The sequence below is a fragment of the Tauraco erythrolophus genome, chromosome 3 (assembly GCF_009769465.1).
Source record: "Tauraco erythrolophus isolate bTauEry1 chromosome 3, bTauEry1.pri, whole genome shotgun sequence".
NCBI classification, from domain to species: Eukaryota; Metazoa; Chordata; class Aves; order Musophagiformes; family Musophagidae; genus Tauraco; species Tauraco erythrolophus.
Window position 1 is genome coordinate 56,901,672 of NC_141467.1, and position 9,476 is coordinate 56,911,147.

Below are 9,476 nucleotides of genomic sequence, written 5' to 3' on the forward strand. Positions count from 1 at the left end.
GAAAGTGGCATTTTTATTTCACATCATTATTGCCATGGATATTACTGAACAATAAAATTATGTTTTTCTATTTGCAGTATATTTTCATGGCACAGTATCTGGTGAGAGCTCAAGACTAAATAATATATATGTAACAGATTTTGAGAAAGCATTCTAAAGGTTTTCATTATATTGTGGAGAAACAGCGGCAGAATTTTCTGTGATTTATTTTGACTGTTATGCTCACGAATGATTTTACCCACTATCTAAATTGCCTAGAAGTATATGTAATAAAAGACCAAAAGATAAAGGAAGAACTGGATTCCCTATTCATAATTGTCTGTGCAAGCATGTAAACTACTACATTTCTATCTTACTTTTAATACTTGCTGAACTTGTTAAATACATTCAGAAGTAAGAACAGACGTTTATTTTAAAGGTGAAAATGAAGCCATGTGAACTTGTGAAGAAAGAGCTTATTACATTATAAAGAAATGTTTCATTTATGTACAGTAATTAAAAATGCACTTAGTAGTTTGCACTTAGCAGTTTGGATATACCACTGCTGTAGCTTTTAGCATCCCCATATTTCAAACAGAATTCCTTTTCTGGATAAGAAGGTTCCATAGCAAGATCCTGCTAGGACCTTTCATTTAAAAAATACTGCAGCGGATACAGATTAAATAAAAGCTGTTATAGATTGAGTAACATAGAACTAACAGATACAATATTAGGAGTTTTCTGAAAGTGCTAACCTTACCTGGACCTTGACAGTTGAAATATTTTTCCAGAAGTGCTGCAGTGGTCTAGCTAGAATTTTGATTCCATTAAGAGTCACTATTTTATTATCTGGATTTTTACCTACTTTGTTGGAGTACAAATGAGAACCCAGAGGCATGCTGAAGATTCAGTCTACAGGAAGCACAGCAGAGTCTTGGGAGGAGGTTTTTGGCTGATGAAGGAGTTATCTGAAATAAAATGTGAAAGTAGATGTAGCTGGAATCTGAAATTTTTACTTCAAATAATATGTAAATTAGAGTGGGGGAAACATCATTCTAACTCAGAATCAACAAATGCAGTGTTCATATTTCCAGTAACATGGTATTTAAAAATATGTATGGTATCAAATTGAAACGTTTTCCATTATTAAAGTCTATCATTTCCTGATGATGATAAAGACCTCCTTTGCATTGACACCAAAATTATATTTTCTAAACTGAAAATATTTTGTTCCGAATTAATCTTTTCATTTCTCTTAGTAACTTGTCTGTAATGACTTCATAGTCTACAAAATAACAAAATCTACACAAAGTAATGTTCTGTTGGTTATGGGAGTATTCAGAAAGAAATACATTGCCTATCACATCTTCATTTGTGGGTCTCACAATTTATTAGTAACATTTGTTACTGCAGTTCATTTCTAAAAAAGGCTCATGTTCCCATAATAACACTGTCCCTGGTAATTTTTAGAGCTGTTATATATATGGAGATAATCTAAAACATTCACTGGTACAGAAAGCTTATATATTTATATATTTGCTGCATGGAGCGCAGATGTATTTCAGTACTGCCTGTATTTCTGTTACATTTAAATAATGAACATCCTCCCAAATCAGAGAGTCTTTTATATGGCTTTCTACAAGAAGTTCTGACCAGACAGAAAAAGAAATAAAAACAATTCCTACCATATAAAAATTATGTTAAATAATTACAATAAAATTAGTAAAAATTCCCTGTTCTGCCACTCTGAATTTAATAACAGTTTTACTTACCAAATGGTATGTAATTAGGACAGCAGTCTACTTGGGATTCTTTTAAATATGTTTTCTCTGGGCTGTTTTTTATCAACATTCAGAGACTGATTATTCTCTTAATTCTGTGAATAATCAGGTAACTATGACGATGCATTTTAGCAATAGTCAAGGTTTTTAAATGCTTTAATATTATTGGGGTATTCTTGTTAATCATTGAAAACAATCCAATGTTCATTTATGAGGAAGGAAAATGAGTAGCACATAAAACCAGTTAAAAATGCCAATCTTTATCTGCTTCTGATCTGCAATTTTTATGGTACCATTATGAAATAGTAATTTCATAATTAATACTTAGTTTTCATGAGGAATTAGTTTAAATAAATTATCAATGGTCTCCTAAAGAAAATTGTCAATTTAAACAAAAGGGAGTCTGTTAATTAAGTTTATTATTCTCAATAAATGAAATAGTGATAGTTTAATTACATTTTCGGTTACTCAGTTCAGTGAACATGACAAATCTGTTACTTTCTAATGAAATTTTAAAAATGAGCTGTTTTCACAAAGTGAATAGCCATGTCACTTCTGATGGAACTCTGCTTTTAAATGATAATGAATCACAACATGCATGTTGGTTTATAAAATGTTACATGTGTTGTTGACAAGCATTAGTTGTGCTTTTTACTTGATAATATTGCTACCCTCACAAATTCTAAGGCTCATAGAATGATAGCCATGAGCTATGTGCTATGGAAACAGGAATTTCAACAAGATGTGTAAAATCAACATTCCCAGGTTATACAGTGAGGGCTGGAAAAAATCATGACCTCATGAAGTCCATGGCAAAATTCCCACCAAATTTTCTTCCCTTGAGTCTAATCCAACGTTTTTAAATTTTCATTAACATCAGTTGAAAGTTCTCTGTGTTGATCTTTGAAATATTTTCTCTTTCAACATGAAACATTTTTAGACTGAAACATTTTTAAAATACAGTTGTAAGAAGAATTATTAAAAACAGTAAAGAGGAAATAAGTTTATAGCTTTTCCTAGTTCTTTTAATTGAGAAAATTAAAATCTGAGAAAATTATAACGAAGGCTAGATGTTTGTATAAAATTTGGCTAAGCTATTGAAGAATTATTTCCATGTATATACAGTGCTGCCTGTGCTACCACCCACTTTCTGAAATAAAGCACTTCACATATGTATCATCTGAATTCTTTAGACGTTTAAAGAGCTTTAGATAATGATTCAGTACAAATTATCATTCATGGTCTCGTGGACTAAGAATAGAGGGCAGAATTGCAGAATGCCTTCATTACTAACCAAATGTCTACTGTAAAGGTCTCACAGAGAGAAAGTGAGCTCCAAAAAGCTGTGTTATATTTTTAATGTGTTTCTCTGGATCGAATTGTCTGTTTTTAAATATATTGTCTGTACATGAATTACAACAACACTGTCAAGATATATTGGAGGAGCACAATTCAGAAATGTAGGGAACAAACATATCCCAAATATGGTCATAATTATTCCATAAATTACTAGAAGGCATGTTAACAGCACTATGAATGGTATTGACTTTCATTTCTGAGATACAAAAATGTAATACATTATCTGAATTATTTATTTGGAAGGGAAGAAGAACATATCAGTTTCCAAGTAAAATGTCAGGGAACTATTTGAAGTATAAATATCATAGGTGCATAAATGCAAACTGTTCTGCATCTCAACCTTTTTACATTTTTAATCAAGCAATTACAGAACACACTGAGACTGTTAAAATATTGGAGAAATATACCATGTGGATTCCTGAACTCCAGAGAGCTATTGAAATCTGGCCTTTAGGAAAGCAGGTCAAAACCTGTAACTTCCAGATGGAATAATATTCTGAAAGTTGAAATCCCCAAATGTAGATGGTAGAACACTACTGCCAGTGTTCAAAGAATACTGAGAATGTGAGTTTTAAAAGAATAACAATCTGGAAACAAAGGGAACAACGGCGGCTAAAAGAGTCAATACATCACATTTTACATGTAGGCTTTTTTATGTCTCCCTTTTTGATCACAAAAAATTATTTAATTTGTCAAGTGTCCTCTTACCTTTTTCCCTTTTGCTGCTGATGAAAAAATCCCACGTCTTTGCATAGAAAAGTGTATATATTTATTTGAGGACAAAGTGAACCACATGAACAGTGTTCTGTACCTCTCCGTGGAATCATATAAAAATAATTATATTCATTACCTCTAGATTTTGAAAACAGCTTGTGTGGTCTTAATATTGGAAAGCAGAGGTACAGGAGTTACATAAGTAAGGCAAACCATGTTGGCTTTACAGTTTCTGGTATGACTAAATCTATGGGTAAATTTCTCTTCAATATCTCATATTTTAACTTTCTTGAAGAGTAATTTTCAAGTTAAACTTCACCAGCTTCACCTGAATTTAAACCTTTTGACTATATTTCACATTGTTTGGTTTTGTGGTTTCCAGTCACAAAATTGTGACAGCTGAGTTTAAGGGGCTCTTTGAAACTGAACAGAGGTATGTCAACTTACCTGACCATTCTCAGAGTCTTGAACACCTCAGAAAATGGAATTATTAGAAAAGAAAAAATCCAGCCATACAATTAATATTTATTGAAAAATAAAGAGAGGAAGAGAATTCTCCTTAGAAAGGATATACAGGCACTAGTACAATAATTTATTCTTATGTTTGCATCTGTGCTGGAAACTAATTTGTACAGAATTGCCAAATTCAGTCGGTTTTGCAGTCTGATAAAATTATTGCTGGTTCACATCTCTGCAATGTTCCAGTTGTGCAAAATATCCAGAAAGCTGCTCTCATTGGCTAGCTGACAATTTTCTCCCACTCAGTCTGACAGAGTGCACTATTCAAACGTCACATTTCAACATTCAGCTTTCCCTAGATATCTATATGGGAAAAAAATAAAAAAAAAGGTAAGTAATAATTTTACACTGGGAAAATTGTTTTTTTCAGATATCATACAACTGCCATTTACCTTAATATATATACAAATATATATATAAATTCTTTCATATGGTAGCCTGAGAGACCAAACCAAGATCAGGTTTCCACGTTATTTCATGATGTATACATACCAAGAGATTTTCAGTCCCTGTTCTGACAAGCTTTCAATTTGAATAAGTAAGGAAGACAAATGGAGGAAGAAATGAAATATTAATATCTCTAGTTAGAGAACTGTGCTAGAGAAAAAGCAACTGACTTGCAGGGATTCAAAGAGGGAGCAGAGCCAGGATCTGTTTTGAATTTCTGCGATAGTGCAGCATCTCGATTTGAACATTGTCCTTCTTCCATCCTTCGTGGTATTTCACATAGGATTTTTATTAAACCAAACATGATTTGAAGTCCTGACTGCAGTGACCACAGTTTTTCTTGTTCAGGCCAGAATAACCATCTTCCGTTTATTTTGGAACTTGAAACTCTTGTTCCAATCTCTTCCCCACAGAGGAAATGCCAAAATAAAAAAATGCTTTAATAACATATGGATAACCACAAGAGTAAAGCTAAAGTAATTTAAAGCGAAACTTGATCTTATCAAAGAAAATCTGTACATTCTAGCTAGCTTATTCACTCTTTCCAAAGTAAGTAAATAAGACAATATCTTCATATTTTTCAGAAGTAGAGATGGTGTACAAGGCACCTTGCTAAATTCTTTGATTACAAGTAGAACATTTTCTTTCAGTACATCACTAAATATAACCAGGATCCCCACTGTACTCTGCTTATTATTTTTAAGGCAGAGTTTTAGGTGTCTTGCCTGGCTGCTCACAGAAGGCATGCACAGAAGCAGCATGGTAGCAAGCACGCATGGAATGGGTGGCCCAACAGGCAGGCTCCACGGGACTTTCCAAGCACTTCCAGGCCAGGAAAATCTTGGGGAAAAGCTTTGAGGTTTGTGACTTTGGATTAAGGCATTTCTGCCTGAGTCTAATTCAAGCATCTTAGTCTCTCTTTGGCCTGTAAGTTCGAGAAATGTTTCTTACAATCACCTCATGGATGCCTGAAATGAATCCTCTACATAAACGTTTACAGAACTGGTCTTCAAAAGAGTTAATTAGGGGAACAGCATTGTATACTTCTTAGTAACCTTAGACTACTCCAGATCTGAAAAACTGAAAATGAACAATTTTTCTTTGGAATTGCAAGGACACATTTTAGGCTGAATGGACCTGGAACTGGATGTAGCTGCAGTATGTGTAGTTGGGCTGCTTAGTGAGTACTGATCATCTGAAAAATAGCAGTAATCTCTGTCAGATGGCAGATTAAAAGCACACCTTTGTATTTTTGCTGAAGGGTTCTATTGCATAATAGCTAACATATACTGCCACGCAGTGTGCCATATAAATGCTGTAGAGCTTGTGAGCTGGCCCCTTGCTAAATGGCAAATTTCCATCTAAGAATTTAGCCAGTGTATGCAATGTTTTATTTAAGGAAGGTTTACAGTAGGCCTTTTGCTGCTGAGCTGTAACACTCCAATTTATCTACCTGAAATATCATTATATCTGGATTGGTATAAGTGATGTTTTCATTCCCACAATGCTTATTAATACAGAACGTTGTCGTACGCTCTACCAGTTACTTTTTTTTTTTTATAAATAATCAATTTAGATCTTTTAAATCAAATCAAGAAAGGCAATTTCTCCTTTTTGTATAAAAAAATCTTATTTTCGGTTACTTCTCCCACGTCTGTAAATGGCTGGCCTTGATAAAGGGAGGATAGATGCTGTGCATGCAGCGTATTATTCTTATGCAACCATTTTCAGTAATTATGCATAACTATTTTCATTCTCTTTCCATAAATTCTAGCAGAATAAATGCAGAAAATGATAAGATTATTTTAATCGTCTCTTAAATGCAAATCGAGTAGACCAACCCAGTCAGCTATAAAAGCAGTTGATCAGAAGTGATATTCTCCTGTTAATAACATGTGTTAGATTCTTTCATTTCCCAAAATAACATCCCTACAGGCTCTCCCTCTTATAATTGTTGAGTATAACCTAAAAGCTAGCTATTTGAAGTGATTGATCTAAAAAGCTCACAGTCCACAAACCTTTATTACAAATTGCACACTTACTTGTAATCTGCCTTGTAACCTTTACTTCCTGTCCCTGCCCTAACCTCAGGTTCTAAAAAGAGGAGTCATCTGCCATGCAAACCTTTAAATTTTCCAAATTAGTCTTCCAGTAACTTGTCATAATTTAGTGAAACTGTTTCCAATCCATAAACTTCGCAACGATCATATAAAACTCAGCATAGTTACGTAGGTAACTTGCAGTACTGACAGTGAACATCCAAAGGTGCTATTTCTGCTAGAAGAATACACAAAATCATCTGAGGGTGTTTAATTGATTTTTAAGTGGTTATTTAAAATCAACTTTCTTAAACGAGGATTAACTTTATGAACTCACATTTTGAAAAGAATGTTTTAAAAAAATATCTGGAGATCAGAAAATTAAAAAATTAATTTCTATGCATTATCACTATATCTTACTACACAATTTGCTAGGCATACCAAGAAACAGCAGAACCAGACATCACACATATGTGTCTCCTCCATGCGCCCTCAGCAATCCAGCCAAATAGTTCCCAATACATGTATTACCTGCTGCCATGCTGGAAGCCCGGTTCTGCTAATGTTTAAACATTTCCTTAACACAAGTAATCTCATGAACTTCAATGGGCTACTCACACGTTTTAAACTGAAAACTGTATAGATCTGGGAATAGCTTTAGACTTCACCTTGCTTTAAACTTTGAAATACCATTGGGCCAATACATGTCAACTACACGCCAACTACACTGTGACATGTTGTATGTTCAGTATTGACAATGTATTTTAATTTGGTTTTGTTGCCTATAATGAACATGGTGAACTGTATATACAGAATAGAAATGAAAGACTTACTTCTTAGCTATAGTAAGAAATTCTTAGAAAAGGTAAAATATGATATCAAATATTAATTTAATGTCTTTCTTACAGGCCTGAATATAAGTGATTGGTGGTTGAATGGCTGGACTATAGAAAATGGATGGCTCCAGGAACAGAATTTGGGATGTCCTGTTGTAGGCAGAAGTTTATGTGAGGGGTATAGCAGAGGGCCACTAAGGACAAAACCAGAAGAACGACTGAAGAAATCAAGCACCAAATAATCTGACATTAAAATTTTTAACATCATTGTTCTGACTAGTATGTTTTTAATTAAGAATTTTGGCTTCTTGTGTGATACTCATAGAATTTTTAAACTTACTATTTAACAGTTTAAATTACTATATCAGTCCAATGTGCATAATTTGATCTTATATATATATATATTGTTATTGTTGTGATGTTTACAGACCAATGTTTGGTGTGCTAGCATACTACAAACACACTGCCAAAGATCAGTCCCTGCCCCAGATTACAACACACACATTTTCACCGATAATAAGAAAGCATTGTCATTTTAATAACAATTTTATCTGGTCTTCATTTGGCTTTTACAATTTTTAGATTTAAATAGCTAATATAAATCATTACACAAAATGGCACTGAGGCTGCAAGTATTGGTGTGAATGGGGTGTCTTGCAGAGCCAGGGCCTTCATCAGCAGAGTTGCTCCAAACCCACGCAGATTGCTCTGCCAGCTTCAGGAGAGAAGACGGTTATTGCTTCTGCAGAGTCAGCACAGCTCAAACAGAGAAAAGTAATACACTACACCTAAATCAGAGTTGTTTATTGACCTGTGCTGAAGTATCATATACTGTGTGGTATAACTGATGGTTGTTTCCATAGCCATAAAGGAGCAGTAAAGGAGAAAAAACCACCACCATGTCTGGCAGCAAGAGCCCAGACTGAACACACAAACAGATTCTGCAGCCTGAATTTGCTTTTTCACACCAGCGCAATTGAGAAATGCCCTCTGCCGTTTATCACCAATACTGCATCACTGTATTCTCCTTGTTAAGAAGTTTGTGGTGTAAATAAACTAACATTTTATTTCTGTGCTATTTTTTCGTTCTTCTCTACAAGTTTCTGATGCGTGCAGATAGTTATCTGCAGCTAGCAGAAGGCTGGCCAAACTGTCTTGTTCATTTGTCTCGTAATGCAGAGAAGAAGGTAAGGGAGAGTCATCTGCTATGCGCAAACAATTCAGAGTATTTCTAAGTTGCCCCTGGCAAGCAGGTGCAAGCAGGTGTGTACTTATCCCAACGTAGGCCTTTTCCCCCAACAAGCTTGAAAGACAACATAAACTCTGACTCTCCTTTTCAGAGGATTCCAGGGTTTTGTACTTACAATGCCAAATTTGAATTGCAGTTCCCAAGTACAACAATGATCTTTATTACTTTTCACGCTGTTGGGCTGTGTGTTTTGTATCTGATTGTGCTACTACAGCAGATTTAGGGATCCTCAACCTAGCAACATTTAACTCAGTGTGTGTAGCTCTCCAGGCATTAGTTTAGGAAGTGATTTATATGATTACATGGTGTGTTAATCCTTAAATTTGTAATTAGTCCATTGAGAAGGTCTTCCAAGATTTTTTTCCTACGTTAGCTGTGAAGTCTCTTTCAAAATTCCTACTAACATTCTAGTTCTTCATCAGCTTTAAGGTAACTCGACGACGACCCTTTACACATATTCACAGAAATAATTGCACATTGTAAGAAGTTAAATGGTACTGCTTCTTACAGTTTTTGTTCTTGGCTGAAAACACAAGAAAGTGATTATAGCAGC